The sequence below is a fragment of the Schistocerca cancellata genome, chromosome 6 (assembly GCF_023864275.1).
Source record: "Schistocerca cancellata isolate TAMUIC-IGC-003103 chromosome 6, iqSchCanc2.1, whole genome shotgun sequence".
NCBI classification, from domain to species: Eukaryota; Metazoa; Arthropoda; class Insecta; order Orthoptera; family Acrididae; genus Schistocerca; species Schistocerca cancellata.
Window position 1 is genome coordinate 286,359,169 of NC_064631.1, and position 20,668 is coordinate 286,379,836.

Genomic DNA, 20,668 nt, shown 5'->3' on the forward strand with positions numbered 1-20,668 from the left:
ATGCATTCTTGTATTATTGGTATAATACAAAAGCTACTTGAAGGCGAACCACTGAAATATAAACCTACACATGCCATTTCATGTTTGGACCCATCAGCAGCATTAAATCAAGAAACAGCTGTATAAAGATTGACATTATGAATATAATAGAGGGAAACATCCACGTGGGAAAAATATATCTAAAAAGACAGATGATGAGACTTACCAAACAAAAGCGCTGGCAGGTCGATAGACACACAAACATACACACAAAATTCTAGCTTTCGCAACCAACGGTTGCCTCATCAGGAAAGAGGGAAGGAGAGGGAAAGACAAAAGGATTTGGGTTTTAAGGGAGAGGGTAAGGAGTCATTCCAATCCCGGGAGCGGAAAGACTTACCTTAGGGGAAAAAAGGACAGGTGTATACACACACACACACACAGATATATATATATATATATATATATATATATATATATATATAGACACAAGCAGACATTTGACATTATGACTTTAAATTCTCTTTCTGGTGAAAATTTGTGTTTGTGTCAAACAACAATTTGTCGATATTTGTAACGATGCTCATATTCAAAAAGAAAAAAATTGGCATTTTTCAAAATAAGTGAAACTTGGGTTGGATAAACCTCATTACATAGCCACAAAAGAATGTTGTAATTTTGTAGATTTTTTTTAAAAATAATGTCAATACTTTCGCCTGGAAATGCTGTTGTAGAAAGAGGTCTTTCAATAAACTCTGAATGTATTTCCAGAATTGATGCTCACTCTGTAGCAGCGTGTGCGCTGATATGAAACTTCCTGTGAGATTGAGAATGTGTGCCAGAGCTAGACTCAAACTTTTGTAGGCGGTGACATACTGGCAGAAATGAGGTTGGGGTTTGAGTCGTACAAGGGTAGTTCAGATAAGAGAGCACTTGCCCAAGTTCGAGTCTTGGTCTGGCACACAGTTTTAATCTGTCAGGAAGTTTCTGAGTGTATTGTTGAGAGTTAGAGTGAAAAGTATTCTTGCTCATAATGCTTGCACAGTGTTGACAATTTTAAAATCAACAGAAGTTTAATTCTGTCTATGTGTAATGCAAGTTGCTTGTACATAGATGACAAAAGAAGCAACTAAGTGAAACTGAAAAACAACAAGAACAAAAATTATCCAGAAAAGGAATGAAATCTGAAATTAATGTGTTACAATCCCTGAAAACAAAAGAGTCAGCTGAAGCACCTAAAATTATGTCAGAAATTGATGTTTGAGAAAGTATACATTGGTAAGTGTGCTACAGAATGGTCGGTCAAAGTCAAACATGCAGGGTAGCTAATACAGATGGGCAGGGATATGCAGGGTGTATGTTGTACCTGTTACACACACTTGATCACTTGTTTCAACAGACTTGATGGGATGAAAAATCAGCTTTCGTGACAAACATTCAAACTGTCACATCACCAAGTAATCATTGATGAGTCGCCATAGTTTATTCAAATATAGCTAATACACAGTTCTGTAACTTCATATTGCATAGTGTAGGTGTAATGACAATTTGCTGAAAAAGGGATTTTTTTGTAAACAAATCAATGTAAGATTATGAATACCTTAACAAAATTAAATGAGAAACTTCAAGTTTTCTTTCAAGATTAACTATAACATTCTATCATCATTACTCCATGAGATGTGACTGTGGATTTTAATCTGTCTCTTCTGTGTCACTATTGTCATGTACTGGCGATTTAACCCTTCAGTTGACCCTAATATGTCTGGCTTAAACAAACAGACAGTGTTGCATAAATGCAACCATGTGACATTTTGATGTGCACTATCCTTCAGATGATCACTCCACTTGGTCAGTTATGCTGTATGTGGTGTACATCTTGACATGGTTCATATCGGACATCATATATTTTTAAAACAAGCAATTTGTTCTTTCCAGTGTAGTATGTATGCCTAAACCCATACAGTAAACATAATACATGACAACATTGAATTTTAAAATTCAAATTTGATGGCCACCCTGATGTTTGTACAAAGAATAAATTACTTTTCTGCAAATAGATTCTGAAACTATGTAAAGCCTCAGTTTCATTATAATAAGTAACAGCCAAAAGCAAGGAAATGTCTGGCCGGCCATAGTGAGGTTCAACGTGGCAAAAATTGGGGAAATGTGCCATTTCATTTTCAATATTTTTGTTTGCTTTTGTTATATAATTTAGAACACTTGCTCCCCACAGAATTTTAAACTATAGAATTACTGAAGTAATCTGTAAACTAATTTGTATAGCAATTGTCCTTAATCGAACCGTCAGTGGTGCATCGACCCTACTATGTTAAGTTACTATGGAACATGCCATATCCCAGTCAGTTGGCTGCACTAATTGTAACACTTACAGAACAAAAGCCACTAAATATTACATGCAGTACATGTGTGTGAAGCTACAGTTAGGGAACGGGACAACTTTGCTTTACACCCTTTATGTGTAAAATCTTAAGCACTTTCACTAGGCCCAAATATAATGAGAATTAAAACATGTCCAAAGTGCGAAAATTACGGAACAAACCAGAGTCGAACACCTTAATCTCAAAGTCCATTCTCTGTTGTTTCTTGTGATACGTACTGACACTGCATACAACATAATGAGTTAAGTTTGTCACAGGAATAACTTCATTACCAATCTAGAGGGATATCGAAAAAGTTGCACTAGTGGATGGCTTTGAATATATCCACAAGAAACTAAACTGAAACATTCAAAGGAATTTTACATTGCAATGTTACAAATTATTTTTCTACCAGATTTATGTGATTTTTTTGTGGCATATACACTGCCATTTTTTTGTTATAAGATAAATGATCATTTAACAACAAAATAAACACATAACTGTAGCAAGCAACAAAGTTTGTCAAGACAGATATTCATTAAACTAAGTGCTACAAGTTACAAAAATATCAGTGGATCTAAACAATACGTGAATGTTCCAGCACAATAAGCACACACATATTGACAGAAGAATGTTGAAGATTAGGTGGGTAGATCACGTAACTAATGAGGAGGTATTGAATAGGATTGGGGAGAAGAGAAGTTTGTGGCACAACTTGACTAGAAGAAGGGATCGGTTGGTAGGACATGTCATGAGGCATCAAGGGATCACAAATTTAGCATTGGAGGGTAAAAATCGCAGAGGGAGACCAAGAGATGAATACACTAAGCAGATTCAGAAGGATGTAGGTTGCAGTAGGTACTGGGAGATGAAGGAGCTTGCACAGGATAAATTAGCAAGGAGAGCTGCATCAAACCAGTCTCAGGCCTGAAGACCACAACAACAACATTGACAATATGAACCACGTTATGTTTACCTCCCATTTTTCACAAAAATAACAGCAGTGACAAAATACACCATTGCATTTCTTATAAAAAAGTAACGAAACATTTCACTAGTATAGTTGAGAAATCGTCAAAAAGCTGTTGCCAAACAGGTATTTTGTCTTCCTCTCCTAAGTAATCGTACCACTAAAAGACTGTTGGTGCAAGGAAAACAGGTATTTACTGATGATGCGTAATTTTGTTGCTCGTAAAAAGAGTTGTCAACACATTTCACCTGGCCGCATGTAAAAACGGTAACTATCGTACTAACATAAGGAATTTCGCAGTAACTACGTTAACTGTATATCTACATGTGAAAAGGCAACATGACAAGACTATTTATTGTTAAAATTAATGCCAAATTTCAGTTATAAATGAGAAAAACAATAACTATCTCAAAAGATTGGCGCGTATGCAGTCCATGTTATTAAAGATGACATGTAAACACCAAAGATAAAGTTGTCCACGCCAGGTTCATCCAAAGCGAAGCAATCCTATTGGCTCTAGCTACCTTGAAATTCTATTGGTTGGTCTCGTTTCGAGCCGAGCTGTCCCCAACGGCAAGTCACCCGTAGAGGGAAGCCTAACTGGGAGCCTAACAGACAAATCATTGTGGTCCGGTCAGTAGTACTGCTTTACAGTGAGCGTATGGAAGGAGGTGGAAAATGACATACTTCCAAAGGTAATTATGCGAACAAACGGGTAAGCTTCTTTTTTTTTATGTGGACTATTCGGTGCAGTGTACCCCGTATCTGGACAACACCTTTATGATAGTATGTCAATTACAGTAGAGGTGGGCCAAACGGTTATTCAGGAGTAACCGTTATCACAGTTCCAGTTATTCTTTGATAACGGTTATCGTTAACCGTTATTAATAACTGCCAAGTTATTTTTCGCTAGCGAATACCGATAACTCCGACAGTTAAATAACGACATAGTTGGAATCCATCAGTTTAGTTATCAGTATAACTGCGAGTAGTAGAGGTGGGCCAAACGGTTATTCTGGAGTAACCGTTATCACAGTTCCAGTTATTCTTTGATAACCGTTATCGTTAACCGTTATTAATAACTGCCAAGTTATTTTTCGCTAGCGAATACCGATAACTCCGACAGTTAAATAACGACATAGTTGGAATCCATCAGTTTAGTTATCAGTATAACTGCGAGTAGTGTGAAATAGCAGGAATGTCGGATGAATCATGTCATAACCTTAGCTTATTAACTCCGGGTACATTTTAGTTGATGTTAGAACGATTATTCGTGTTTCATATTATATGTTTGTAGGTTATCGGTCGCTATTAGAAATATTATCTTCGCAGCTGCGACAGAAAGTACGCGGAACTTTGCCAAAGCACTGTTTAAGTAAAATGTTAACAACGTGCGTTTTTAAGTATGAAGTAATATGCAAACTGAGTACTGTAGGCTAAATTCGAAGCTTAATTTCTTGTGCTGCTCACATAATAGAATAAAGTGTACAGCCTTATAATACAACAAAAAATATACGTAATGTGACAGATTCGTTTACTCCTGTGCTGTAAAAGCTAGTCCTATTGGGGAAAGTGTGAGTACGCTAATCCAAGTTTTATGTCAGATTTGCAAACTGCTCGATTTCTCCAGCGACAGCATGTTTATAACATATGAAGACATGCAGATCGAAAAGGTTGACAGTGTTACATTTCTGGGACTACAACTCGATAATAAATTCAGTTGGGAAGGGCATACCACATTTTTTCATTCTGTTATTTCATAAGGGAGCATATTCTGTGGGAACTTATCAAACGTAGCAAAAGTTTTTCGCATGTAAAAGCGTGTAATAAAAATAGTTTGTGGTATCAATTCAAGAACATCATGTAGGAACCTGTTCAAGGAACTTTGTATTCTAACCACTGCTTCCTAGTATATTTATTCCTTTATGAAATTTGTTACAAGTATTTCCAACCAATAGCTTAATACATAATATCAGTACTAGAAATGGGAACAGCAATCTACATAAAGACCTAAAATTACTTACCTTGGTCCAAAAGGGGTCCAATATTCAGGAACATGCATTTTCAATAAACTGCCAGCAAGTCAGCAACCATTAAAAACTTGGTTTCAGATAAGGCACGGTTTACAGTGTGTTTGAAAGACTATTTGATACAGAAGTGTCTGATTCCACCCGTCATCAATATGCCGGAAATGGCTATTTTAAGTGTGTCTATGACGTCACTACATACACATGGCAACAAACACGAAGATACATATAAATAATACAATAACATTTCCCACCAAAAATACAATCAAACCAATGGGACAACTGCGGGAAGTTGGGGGTTTTAGGGTGAGGACAAGCTAGTAAAAAAAACACACCATGATCCCAAAACACAAAATGAAGAACAAAAAGAGAAAAAAATTACAGCATTCTGCTACACCAACAAAAATCTGCAGGAATCGGACACTTCCCTTGAACAATATAGGTCAACTATAGGTGACCATACCAAAACACCAATACCCACAACTAAAAGTACGAAAATTGGAATCAGACATTTCCCTTGACCTATATAGGTCAACCTCAGATGACGATACTAAAACATCAACTCACACAACTATGAAAATGGGAATCGGTCATTTCCGGTGACCTATATAGGTCCACCACAGCTACTGATGCCAAAAAACCAACACCTACAACTGCGAAAAATAAAACCACAATCCCAAAAGTCCACAAATCAATCATCCCTACATAAATTAAATCACATTCAATATATCATAAATACACAAAACATCACAGCTAGAAAAAAAAAAAAAATTTAATTACCACCAGCAAATTCCGGCACTGCAACCTAGATCGACAGCCCCCCCCCCCCCCCCCCACACACAAACCAACTCATAAACACCGTGCCGTAATGACATTCACACACCACAACACCTTTACGTCGAAGCAGGCGGGTGGAATCAGACGCTTCCATTGACCCCTCCTCCTACTCTGTAGATGAATATCGTAACAGAGACTGATAGACCAGCTTAGGTAAAAATTCTGCTATATTTCAGTTTTGACAGCACTTGGTTGCAACAGTCAAGATCGGGTATCCTGTGTACGATAAATTTATTAAAAGTACGTAACTGTGTTTTATTCTGTCAGTGTACCAATTCTGTAAATATTAGCAGTTACTGTGATATATTCACATATTTTGACAATCTTCTGACAAATGATGAGGATAATAATTATTATATTCCACTGTATTATGTTATACTTTCTGACATGTTATTTGTCATTCGCGATTGCCAGCGGCTATTTCCGTAGCAGTACGAAAATATTTGTTCGCTCCAGTTACTATCCTCTCTGGAAATATCACCTGGAACTACGACCTTTAACTGGAGTCACCGAGTCAGGAACGTCTAGACACACAGTTATTCCGTTACCAGCTTCCAGGTTATCTGTGGTGGTAGCCCGATAACTACCAGAGAACTAGAACTATGAGCCAATAACGATAACTGCCAGAGGAGAATACCGGTCTCTGACAGTTATTTCCATAGTCGCTCGAATTCCTAAGTAACTTTCCTTCTACTACCCGTCCAAGCTAAATTAACACGTAAGGCGGTGGCTTAAGGGAACGACCGTACTTGTTAATGCCTGTACTGCAGCTCCTATCAGCCACGGCTCGGACATTAACTTTATTTAATTGTTTATGCTAAAAGTAACGAAGGCCCACGAAATAGTACACAGTTCTTATCAACAGATGGCGCGCAGTCTCACAGTTATTCCCATGGTCTATAGAACGCCTTCCAAATGCGCAGTACGATCTTCAGTCAACAGATGGCGCGAGGCACTGTTGACACTAAACAGTTATTGAAATAACTGCCAGAATCAGAGGAACGGTTATCGCAGTAACCGTTACTTCTCAGTAACCGGTTATTTCTATCAGTTACGTTATTTTTTGCCACCTCTAGCGAGTAGTGTGAAATAGCAGGAATGTCGTATGAATCGTGTCATAACCTTAGCTTATTAACTCCGGGTACATTTTAGTTGATGTTAGAACGATTATTGGTGTTTCATATTATATGTTTGTAGGTTATCGGTCGCTATTAGAAATATTATCTTCGCAGCTGCGACAGAAAGTACGCGGAACTTCGCCAAAGCACTGTTTTAAGTAAAATGTTAACAACTTGCGTTTTTAAGTATGAAGTAATATGTAAACTGAGTACTGTAGGTTAAATTCGAAGCTTAATTTCTTGTGCTGCTCACATAATAGAATAAAGTGTACAGCCTTATAATACAACAAAAAATATACGTAATGTGACAGATTCGTTTACTCCTGTGCTGTAAAAGCTAGTCCTATTGGGGAAAGTGTGAGTACGCTAATCCAAGTTTTATGTCAGATTTGCAAACTGCTCGATTTCTCCAGCGACAGCATGTTTATAACATATGAAGACATGCAGATCGAAAAGGTTGACAGTGATACATTTCTGGGACAACTCGATAATAAATTCAGTTGGGAAGGGCATACCACATTTTTTCATTCTGTTATTTCATAAGGGAGCATATTCTGTGGGAACTTATCAAACGTAGCAAAAGTTTTTCGCAAGTAAAAGCGTGTAATAAAAATAGTTTGTGGTATCAATTCAAGAACATCATGTAGGAACCTGTTCAAGGAACTTTGTATTCTAACCACTGCTTCCTAGTATATTTATTCCTTTATGAAATTTGTTACAAGTATTTCCAACCAATAGCTTAATACATAATATCAGTACTAGAAATGGGAACAGCAATCTACATAAAGACCTAAAATTACTTACCTTGGTCCAAAAGGGGTCCAATATTCAGGAACATGCATTTTCAATAAACTGCCAGCAAGTCAGCAACCATTAAAAACTTGGTTTCAGATAAGGCACGGTTTACAGTGTGTTTGAAAGACTATTTGATACAGAAGTGTCTGATTCCACCCGTCATCAATATGCCGGAAATGGCTATTTTAAGTGTGTCTATGACGTCACTACATACACATGGCAACAAACACGAAGATACATATAAATAATACAATAACATTTCCCACCAAAAATACAATCAAACCAATGGGACAACTGCGGGAAGTTGGGGGTTTTAGGGTGAGGACAAGCTAGTAAAAAAAACACACCATGATCCCAAAACACAAAATGAAGAACAAAAAGAGAAAAAAATTACAGCATTCTGCTACACCAACAAAAATCTGCAGGAATCGGACACTTCCCTTGAACAATATAGGTCAACTATAGGTGACCATACCAAAACACCAATACCCACAACTAAAAGTACGAAAATTGGAATCAGACATTTCCCTTGACCTATATAGGTCAACCTCAGATGACGATACTAAAACATCAACTCACACAACTATGAAAATGGGAATCGGTCATTTCCGGTGACCTATATAGGTCCACCACAGCTACTGATGCCAAAAAACCAACACCTACAACTGCGAAAAATAAAACCACAATCCCAAAAGTCCACAAATCAATCATCCCTACATAAATTAAATCACATTCAATATATCATAAATACACAAAACATCACAGCTAGAAAAAAAAAAAAATTTAATTACCACCAGCAAATTCCGGCACTGCAACCTAGATCGACAGCCCCCCCCCCCCCCCCCACACACAAACCAACTCATAAACACCGTGCCGTAATGACATTCACACACCACAACACCTTTACGTCGAAGCAGGCGGGTGGAATCAGACGCTTCCATTGACCCCTCCTCCTACTCTGTAGATGAATATCGTAACAGAGACTGATAGACCAGCTTAGGTAAAAATTCTGCTATATTTCAGTTTTGACAGCACTTGGTTGCAACAGTCAAGATCGGGTATCCTGTGTACGATAAATTTATTAAAAGTACGTAACTGTGTTTTATTCTGTCAGTGTACCAATTCTGTAAATATTAGCAGTTACTGTGATATATTCACATATTTTGACAATCTCCTGACAAATGATGAGGATAATAATTATTATATTCCACTGTATTATGTTATACTTTCTGACATGTTATTTGTCATTCGCGATTGCCAGCGGCTATTTCCGTAGCAGTACGAAAATATTTGTTCGCTCCAGTTACTACCCTCTCTGGAAATATCACCTGGAACTACGACCTTTAACTGGAGTCACCGAGTCAGGAACGTCTAGACACACAGTTATTCCGTTACCAGCTTCCAGGTTATCTGTGGTGGTAGCCGGATAACTACCAGAGAACTAGAACTACGAGCCAATAACGATAACTGCCAGAGGAGAATACCGGTCTCTGACAGTTATTTCCATAGTCGCTCGAATTCCTAAGTAACTTTCCTTCTACTACCCGTCCAAGCTAAATTAACACGTAAGGCGGTGGCTTAAGGGAACGACCGTACTTGTTAATGCCTGTACTGCAGCTCCTATCAGCCACGGCTCGGACATTAACTTTATTTAATTGTTTATGCTAAAAGTAACGAAGGCCCACGAAATAGTACACAGTTCTTATCAACAGATGGCGCGCAGTCTCACAGTTATTCCCATGGTCTATAGAACGCCTTCCAAATGCGCAGTACGATCTTCGGTCAACAGATGGCGCGAGGCACTGTTGACACTAAACAGTTATTGAAATAACTGCCAGAATCAGAGGAACGGCTATCGCAGTAACCGTTACTTCTCAGTAACCGGTTATTTCTATCAGTTACGTTATTTTTTGCCACCTCTAAATTACAGTGACTTGTTAATGTAACTGGAACTAGGGGCGACCTCACGACAGCACGAAAACCACTCACAACTACTACAATCCAAACATATAATGAAGATTGAAATTTCTCCCAGAAATGTATAAATCATTGCCGACATGGAAAGTTGAGTGCTCTACGTATTTTGTGTGACCTAAGTGCTCGTTTTGTTGCTGCAAAGACATGACAACCAGATCACAATATCTTGGTTCAAAATATATGGGTTACAGTAATGTATTGTCTAATAGCAATTTATAGGGACGCAAATTTACCCATTTCCGTCAAAGAACGGAGCCCATGAGCGGTGTTTCGATGTTCACAATTTGTACGTATAAGATCACGTAATAAGTGTATAAAGTAGAGCATCCGTTGTGAGCCCTTTATAAGTAGCCACGAGAAGTTAGACTTGCACGGATTTGCAATGTCAAGAATGGAACTTTGCACAGGAATGTTCGAACACACTCTCTCTCTCTCTCTCTCTCTCTCTCTCTGTGTGTCTGTGTGTGTGTGTGTGTGTGTGTGTGTGTGTCCTCCCCCCTCTCATTTACAAACTACTTCTGTGAGGTAGTACAGGTTTTTAGACATGTGGTTTTAGTTGTTTGAAGTTAATCTTATTAATTATCAGTTGAATTCTTAAGCCACTGGCAAGGAGGTCGAATATTTCTGTGGCTGAAAAACTCATTTACTTCTGTATCACACTTTGTTTTAAATTGCCATTACTATTTTTGCAAACAACATTTTGATCTGTCATCTGTGTCTAGAGAGAGGAAGAGTGCACATATCAATACTAGGCAATGAAAATCTCGTAACTTCATCTTTCTGTGAATATTTCAGTAACCGATAACTTCATTACCAAAGAGAGATTTGAAAGTGCTTGAATTTCTCTATCTGTCTAGACCTATATAACTAGGCATATACTATATAGTTACACATATAGTAACATTATCTGTACCATTTTCGCTTTCCCTGTAAATTTAACAAAATGGAGTTAGGCATACTAGGTTTTCATTGCCTACAATCAATCTGTTGTTGTTGTGGTCTTCAGTCCTGAGACTGGTTTGATGCAGCTCTCCATGCTACTCTATCCTCTGCAAGCTTCTTCATCTCCCAGTACCTACTGCAACCTACATCCTTCTGAATCTGCTTAGTGTATTCATCTCTTGGTCTCCCTCTATGATTTTTACCCTCCACGCTGCCCTCCAATGCTAAATTTGTGATCCCTTGATGCCTCAAAACATGTCCTACCAACCAATCCCTTCTTCTAGTCAAGTTGTGCCACAAATTTCTCTTCTCCCCAATCCTATTCAATACCTCCTCATTAGTTACGTGATCTACCCACCTTATCTTCAGCATTCTTCTGTAGCACCACATTTCGAAAGCTTCTATTCTCTTCTTGTCCAAACTAGTTATCGTCCATGTTTCACTTCCATACATGGCTACACTCCATACAAATACTTTCAGAAACGACTTCCTGACATTTAAATCTATACTCGATGTTAACAAATTTCTCTTCTTCAGAAACGCTTTCCTTGCCATTGCCAGTCTGCATTTTATATCCTCTCTACTTCGACCATCATCAGTTATTTTACTCCCCAAATAGCAAAACTCCTTTACTACTTTAAGTGTCTCATTTCCTAATCTAATTCCCTCAGCATCACCCGATTTAATTTGACTACATTCCATTATCCTCGTTTTGCTTTTGTTGATGTTCATCTTATACCCTCCTTTCAAGACATTGTTCATTACGTTCAACTGCTCTTCCAAGTCCTTTGCTGTCTCTGACAGAATTACAATGTCATCGGCGAACCTCAAAGTTTTTATTTCTTCTCCATGGTTTTAATGCCTACTCCGATTTTTTCTTTTGTTTCCTTTACTGCTTGTTCAATATACAGATTGAATAACATCAGGGAGAGGCTACAACCCTGTCTCACTCCTTTCCCAACCACTGCTTCCCTTTCATGTCCCTCAACTCTTATAACTGTCATCTGGTTTCTGTACAAATTGTAAATAGCCTTTCGCTCTCTGTATTTTACCCCTGCCACCTTCAGAATTTGAAAGAGAGTATTCCAGTTAACATTGTCAAAAGCTTTCTCTAAGTCTACAAATGCTAGAAACGTAGGTTTGCCTTTCCTTAATCTTTCTTCTAAGATAAGTCGTAAGGTTAGTATTGCCTCATGTGTTCCAACATTTCTACGGAATCCAAACTGATCTTCCATTCGTGTTAGTATTTTGCAGCTGTGACTTATTAAACTGATAGTTCGGTAATTTTCACATCTGTCAACACCTGCTTTCTTTGGGATTGGAATTATTATATTTTTCTTGAAGTCTGAGGGTATTTCGCCTGTCTCATACATCTTACTCACCAGATGGTAGAGTTTTGTCATGACTGGCTCTCCAGAGGCCATCAGTAGTTCAAATGGAACGTTGTCTACTCCCGGGGCCTTGTTTCGACTCAGGTCTTTCAGTGCTCTGTCAAACTCTTCACGCAGTATCTTATCTCCCATTTTGTCTTCATCTACATCCTCTTCCATTTCCATAATATTGTCCTCAAGTACATCGCCCTTGTATAAACCCTCTATATACTCCTTCCACCTTTCTGCCTTCCCTTCTTTGCTTAGAACTGGGTTTCCATCTGAGGTCTTGATATTCATACAAGTGGTTCTCTTCTCTCCAAAGGTCTCTTTTAATTTTCCTGTAGGCAGTATCTGTCTTACCCCTAGTGAGACAAGCCTCTACATCCTTACATTTGTCCTCTAGCCATCCCTGCTTAGCCATTTTGCACTTCCTGTCGATCTCATTTTTGAGACGTTTGTATTCCTTTTTGCCTGCTTCATTTAATGCATTTTTATATTTTCTTTCATCAATTAAATTCAATATTTCTTCTGTTACCCAAGGATTTCTACAGTGGCGGTCAAAATAATAGAGCCACCTGGCAAAGGTTTGGAATAAAGTGCACATTTATTACTAGACATGTTTGAACTATGATGGAAACCATTACAACCGAGTCACATTGTACTATAGTCAGTTATATCGATAACACAACACAAAATAATCAGTAATAATCAATAATATTCAAAAGAATACCAGACCACAGGGTCAAAAAAATAGAGCCAATTGAAACAAATATATTGTACTTGATCTCAGTCTTATGAAACGTACAGGAACAGTCTTTTTTGCATAGGACTGCATTAGTACTTCGTGGGGTAACCCTTATTTTTGAGGATTGCCCTGCACCTCTTACCCATAGAGTCTACTAAACGCCTGCATTCGTCACTACTGATCGCATACCAGGCTCTCTGGATTTCTTCCCACAGTTTTTCTGAAGATGTAGCTTTTGAGCGGTCAGTTCTCTTGTCTAAGATCTCCCATAAGTTCTCAATGGGTGATGCGTCAGGGGACTGAGGTGGCCACTCTAATACTTCGATATTGTGCTCTTGAACAAACTGCCTTATGATCCTTGCAGTATGCTTTGGATCGTTATCGTGCTGAAATTTCCATTTCAGCGGCATTTCCTCTTCAGCATAAGGCAGCATCACATTTGCCAAGATGTCTTTGTACATTTCTGCGTTCATTATGCTGTTGATACGGTGTATTGGACCAATGCCGTACCACGAAAAACATCCCCATACCATAACACTTCCGCCACCGTATTTCACAGTTTTTAAAGTGTACTTGGGATTAAATTCCTGGTTTGGTGGGCGGCGCACATAGACTTTTCCGTCTGAGGCAAACCTATTAAACTTGGATTCATTGGACCAAAGGATGTTCCTCCACCAAGTATTAGGTTTTTGTTCATTTCTCCGGGCAAAGGCTAACCTTTTCCGAACATTAGCTTGTGAAACATGTGGCTTCTTTCTTGCAATGCGCCCATTCAATTTTGCAGCTCTCAGTCGTCTTTGAATCGTTGAGGTTGATGGTTGAACATCATGTTCGTCGCTAAACAAAATGGCTTTCAGTCGTGGTGTTGACAAAAATGGGTCTTTCTTCACTTCCCTAGTGATGAGTCTGTCTACGCGAGGAGTAGTTACACGAGGTCGCCCCCTGTTCTCCACCTGCGGCTTTGTTTGTTTTGACCGTCTCATGGCGTTCTGGACTCGTTTTCGCGAAACGTGCAAGACATTGGCTATTTTATTCATGGACATCCCACTTTTGAACATCCGGAACATTACTATACGCTCATCTTCACTGGTATGCTTTGCTCTGCCCATCTAGACGAATGTAAACAAAACCACACGTCAATTTACATACAAAACAACTGCATAAAAATCAATTTAAAGGCACATGTGTAAAGCGGCTCTATTATTTTGACCCATAAGATTCTTACCTTTATGCCTCTTGTCACACGTCTAGCTCAAACGCTTCCTTTCGGACGACTAAAGATAGCAGCAACGTCTTCCCTGATGTTGTCTACAAGGGACTGACAACACGGCACTCGTGGCGATTTCACGTACTAATAGATATCCTAGTTCTTAATCTCGTCAATAGAGGTGGCTCTATTATTTCGACCGCCACTGTATAAGCCCTCGTCCTTTTACCTACTTGATCGTCTGCTGCCTTCACTACTTCATCCCTCAGAGCTACCCATTCTTCTTCTACTGTATTTCTTTCCCCCATTCCTGTCAATTTTTCCCTTATGCTCTCCCTGAAACTCTCTACAACCTCTGGTTCTTTCAGTTTATCCAGGTCCCATCTCCTTAAATTCCCATCTTTTTGCAGTTTCTTCAGTTTCAATCTGCAGTTCATAACCAATAGATTGTGGTCAGAATCCACATCTGCCCATCAATCTGTATCCTTACAAATACTCTAGCTATATTAGAATTTTTGCCCAACACATCGCACACCGTTGTCCCAGAAATGAATTAAAATGGTTCCAATCCACCAGTTCCAAACAAGTTTTTTAGGAGGTTTATAGTGATTTTCAAGTGAACGCCATAACTAGAAGTCCACTCCTAAATATTCCCAATTTAGGATTTCCACTTTCATCGTCTTGCAGTATTTGGCTGAGCCTGATCTTGAACAGTCTAGTCTGTGGAACAGGAAAAAAAATTGTTATACTGTGACATTTCTGGAAAAAGCTGATAATTTATCATCTAATAGCAAAACGTTAATACCTGTCATTTTTTACTCTCACAGTGTAAACTGTAGGGTTCTTCTGATTTGTATACTATGAAAGCAGGTTGCAAAGATTCTATACTTGGCCTGCACCCATCCCACGCAACCAACATCCTTCTTTTCTCAAAATAACTGCAACTATAGCTGGGTGCACATGAAAAGGCAGCAGCACGGCCCATTCCCCATAGAGAGACAATACCTTGTGATAGTGCCAGTGAGCGCCCTCTCTGCCCCATGCCTCATGCACCAGCCGTCACCTCCCCTGGTAACTGGCAACACAGGGGTGAACATTGTACTCACTGTTTCTGCTTCCAACTCCCCCTAGCAAAATTTATACACTGTCGCTACTTAACATAATACCTGTTTGCTCCATATCACACATAAAGAACACCGTAGTGGCTAAGTAACCTCACCATACCTAAATTAAAATGACAACTAACGCTAAATGTTGGGAACACACCCTGATGAGCATACTTGAGAATGATGCTATTGGCTGGAGTGTGAAATGGTACACTGCTCATTGCCACTGTGCATCGCCCCACTACATCCCTTCATAAGTGCACACTGCTATAACAGCACAAAACGCCTTAAAAACTTTGTTTTCATGTGAAACAGGCAGATGTGATAGTTTTGCACATATCATACTTAACATCGTTAGCATAGTAGAGACACTGCCACTGTAATACACAAATTTCATAGATTCTGTTTTGACATCTACTTAAAACCACATAACGGAAACTCCAAGTAGGAATTTCAGCAGATTGCTGCTTACAGTAAAGAAGACACATTAACTTGCAGACAGGTACAATTAAGACTAACATAAAGCTTTCGGCTGCAGCCTTCATCAGAAAAAGTGAAACACACATGCCACTCATTCACACAAGCAAGCACATGTCGTGCACACATGACTGCCAGCTCCAGCATCTTGGAATACCATTCTTTTGTCGATGAAGGCTGTGGCCAAAAGCTTTGTTTCTTGTAATTGTGCATGTCGGCAACTTAACGTGTCTTCTTTATTGTAAGTAGCAATATGTCTTTTCCTACGTTGTTAACATCACGTAATTTATTTATCTATTTATTCATTCTTGTGCCATTTAGTATAAAAGCTGCAACAATGTCAGATGCATTATAGAAATAATAAATACATACAGTATGATTCTTATTAATGTTTAAAAACTCTTGAAATGATGTAGATGTTGCTGAGACAAGTAATTTAAATACTCCACAAGGGCTGTGCAGTAGTTGGGACATACCCCAAAAGTGAGTGACAATTGTTAAGTATGTGAAGTCACCAGATGACATACCTCGCCATACATTCAGCAATTGGGCTAGTTGACTCTACCCTCGCTGGTAGAGTGCAGTGCTACACATCCCTTCAGTAAGGTACTCTGTTTTCATTCTTACATTATTCGATGTGATACAGTAATGCTCGTGGTACGGTAATACAAGACTACAATGAACTGGTTTACATTTGCGAAAACAGAGTAGGTTAGTGGAGCAGTGAGTAGCACTGCCTTCCTACCAGCGACAGTATGATTGACAAGCCCATCTTCTGCACTTGCGGCAATGTACGTCAACTGGTGACATCACATGTTCAACAGTTGTTATCCACTTTTGGAGAATTTCCTGACACTTGCAGCCGTATATGTCTTAAATCAAATTATATAATTTAAGGTAGAGTGAAGTGGGGAAAGGGAAGGGAAGTGAAGGAACTAATGATAATGGTTATTAACCTGTTGCATTAACCACTGCGCCACCTGTGTACAGTTTATCATAGATGCGTGGACTGTCTTCGTGCTCTCCCCGGCTGTCCCACACTCCCACCTAACTCCACCCATCTGCAGTCCTCATTCGTGTCCTCCATACTCTCTAATTTTAGATTCCCGCTGGAGGTTGAATGTAAATGTGCATCTGTACTGAAGGTTGTGAATTAATTGCCTATTGAGGTGAATCATTGTGTCTGTTCTTTTGGAGATGGACACTACCCATTCATGTAAGTGATTCACCTCAATGGGCAATTAATCCACAACCTTCAGTGCAGGTGCACATTTACATTCAACCTCCAGTGGGAATCTAAAATTAGCAGGCATGTAGGCCATGGATGGGGACTGCTGACAGGTGGTGCTATGTGGGTCGGTTGGGGAGCGTATTGTAATAGTCCGCACATTTGCGATAAACACTGTGTCCAGGTGGCGCAGTGTTTAATGCAACCACCTGGCGAGTAGGAGGGCCTGGGTCCGAGTCCTGGTGTGGCATGTATTTTCAATCATTGCTGCTGATTGCGCATAAAGTCTGAATGCAGCTGATATCATTGGTTTCTCCCCTTTCCTTTCCTTTCCTTTCCTTTCCTTTCCTTTCCTTTCCTTCCCTTCCCTTCCTTCACCTCCAGTTACATTATACGTACCACAGCTGTGGATTCTGTATGGTGTCTATTCTTTCAGATAATGCTGAAAGAACGGACACCATGCCTTCACATTATATTGAACTACTTGTCTTAGCAAGATTTATGTCACTTGAGGATTTTTAAATGTTAATATGAATCATACTGAATATAAAACATAAACAAAGTAGGACAGAATTAGGGGAGAATATACGGGAACTCTGCCATGACTTATTCAGTGGAACCATCCTGGCATTCACTTTAACAACTTGGAGAATCCATGGACTCTCCTCCAGAATACGGGACCAGTGCATTCAATGGTTTAGCCACTTCGTTTGTTACATGATCAGGAAATGAAACCACTACGTGCGCAAGGAGAATAATCAGTGATATAACTAGAACATGGTACTAAGTTAAATTACATTCCTGAAGAAATGTAAACACATCATATAACATCACTGAAAAGTATAAAACACGAACACTGGCTGACACTACAATTAGTCTTGTCACAGATACCACCTCTAGATGTATTGCATTGCATCTGCAACAGAAAACCAACAGCAGAGACATTCTTTTGCATAGACAAGTACAGCATTGCTATTACTTCAATTAGATAAAAAAGTACTCACCCATCCCTCTCCCTCCCTAAACTAGGATTATCATTCTGAAGTCTTTCCGCTGCCTGGAAACTACTTTAACATAAATGGCACATGCCTTGCCGTACTGGCCTCAGAAATGCCATTTTTTTCTAAATGCTTGGCTGTCTGGAGCTCCCACTCTTGTCACTTTAATTTCTGGCCAAACCCTGCGCATACCATAAATTTGGACGAGTAAGTGCAGTCCTATTGTTAGCTGGAGTTAGAGGCCTGTACGTCTTTTATATTAAGGAACAACAGGAGGGACCCAAGACCTTATCCTGTGTTACACCTGTATCGATTTTCTTTGCATCAGATACTAGTCTCGTTTTACTATTAGAATGAGCTGAAGCAAGTTCCACAATCTGTGATCTAGTTTGCAATTGTGATTGAAACCACTTTGTTTCTGGTCCTTTTATTCCCATTGCATCCAACTTATCTAAAAGAATTTCATGACTAACTGTTATTGTTTAAATATTTGATGATTTGTTATTCGATTAATCTCTCAGCTACATTAGAGAATGCTGAGGTATTGATCTCGCGTATGCTCTCTTGTTTTATTATTAATTAGTTCAGAAGTGACTTCTGTACTATTTATCTATCAATGGTGGAAAACTGGTCTATAGACTAATCATAATTCCATGCTTACTATGTGGAATGGCATGCCTTATGCAGTGTACTTTTTAACAGAAGTCCAGTACAAGTGACACTCACTTCAGCAGCGGAATATTTCAAGTCTGAAATTAAAGTCCTCCCATGCAAAATGGCAAATAGAGAATTGCCCCCTTTATGTAATGATTTCATTCTGCTCTAATTGAGTGCTGTCAGTGGATGCACAAAACAATGGCCCTGCCTTTTGTTACAACTAACTGATAACAACTGACATTAAATGAAAGATTTGTTTCCCTTTATAATTATTGTGAAATTTAGATATTGCTGTCTTAAATTTTCCTGGTGATTATTAGTTTCACAACCTTGTTCTTGTGGATTGCATGTAACATTGCCATTATATGTATTGTGTGTTCAAACTACCATCACCCACTTGGCCTTTAGAAGATTAAATATAGGTAATACGAAATACAGTAGCAAATTTCACACCCATTATCGTGTAAATAGTGTGTGTTGCTGGTATAAGATCAGTCATGTTTAGCTATTCTCATAATTTACTTGTGGGTCTTTGAGTACATAATGCTAAAAAATTTCATTGTGGTCATTGACTTAATGGTTACAAATGTGCAAAAAAAAAAAAAGTTTTGTTTAAGTTAAAGGGTAATGTTTGAGTCCTAGTATAGGCTGCCAACAACTTTTGTCAGTCAGCTCATTTAATTGTATATTCTGTCACAAAACCTGAATGTAATAAGAATAACATATACTGCTAAAAAGTTAGGAATAGTCATCAAAAATAAGTTTCTACAAAGGTTTTTTTAAGATTGTTACATTGTGAGTAAGTTTCTTAAATGTTAAGAGTTTATCTGCCTCCTGGATGAAATACGCTGCAATGTTTCTCAATAAGCTACGTACACCATATATGAATGCATGGTCATGCAACGATAAGATGGAATAAAATCTACTCATTCTTCTAGCTGCTGCAAGTGGTCACTGACTGCTGTATTGTCGTGGCCTTGTCCTTATACAGCCGCAGTACTAATTGTGCTTGTCTAATCTCCCCCTCCCCAATCCTGCATCTGCTGCACCCAATCAACCCTCACAATGTCTGTGTTCCACACTGTACACAACTGTAAATTACTTTATTTATTCATGACATTATTAGATATTTTGATCTCTGTAGCTTACTTTATTACACTATTCCAGAAGCCATTAGACAACAGAGGTACTGTAGACTGTAATTTTTTGATTCAAATAATGAAAACTGCACCAGGTACTTGTTTTGATGCTTAGCATAATGCTTTTCCAGAATACATTCTCATTTTCTGGCGCATTTATATGACAAATGCACTTCAAAATGAGAATAAATTCTTAAAATGCGTTGCGTTAAGCATCAAACCGTAACTGGTGCAGTTTTCATTATTTAAATCATGATTGACACATTTGCAGTCTTTAATGAAACATCTAACGGAAATATGAAATTTTTTATGTTTTCCAGTGCCTTTTTGGACGCCGCTTTCTCTCTGACGTTGTTGCAGACCTCTCTCGTGTTCAGTTTGATAATATTGTCCACATTCACTTCTGAGGTGTACAGTATCTTCCACAGTCCTCTTTACATTTCATTAATACTTGTTCCACGGATCATCAATACATTTCATAATGATGTGGAACATGTCACTTTAATGTAAGTTTTCTTTATACCATTTTTGAGTAGGAGTAGTTGTCATTCAGAAATTCTTTTACTTTGTTTTTAAATGTTGGTTGGCTATTTGACAGACGTTTAATACTATTTGGAAAATGAGCTTAAGATTTTATCCGGAGCTTAAGATTGTTTTGATGTTATGTCAATTCACAAGTTGATTAATCTTCCATGTCACAGAATGGATCCTGATA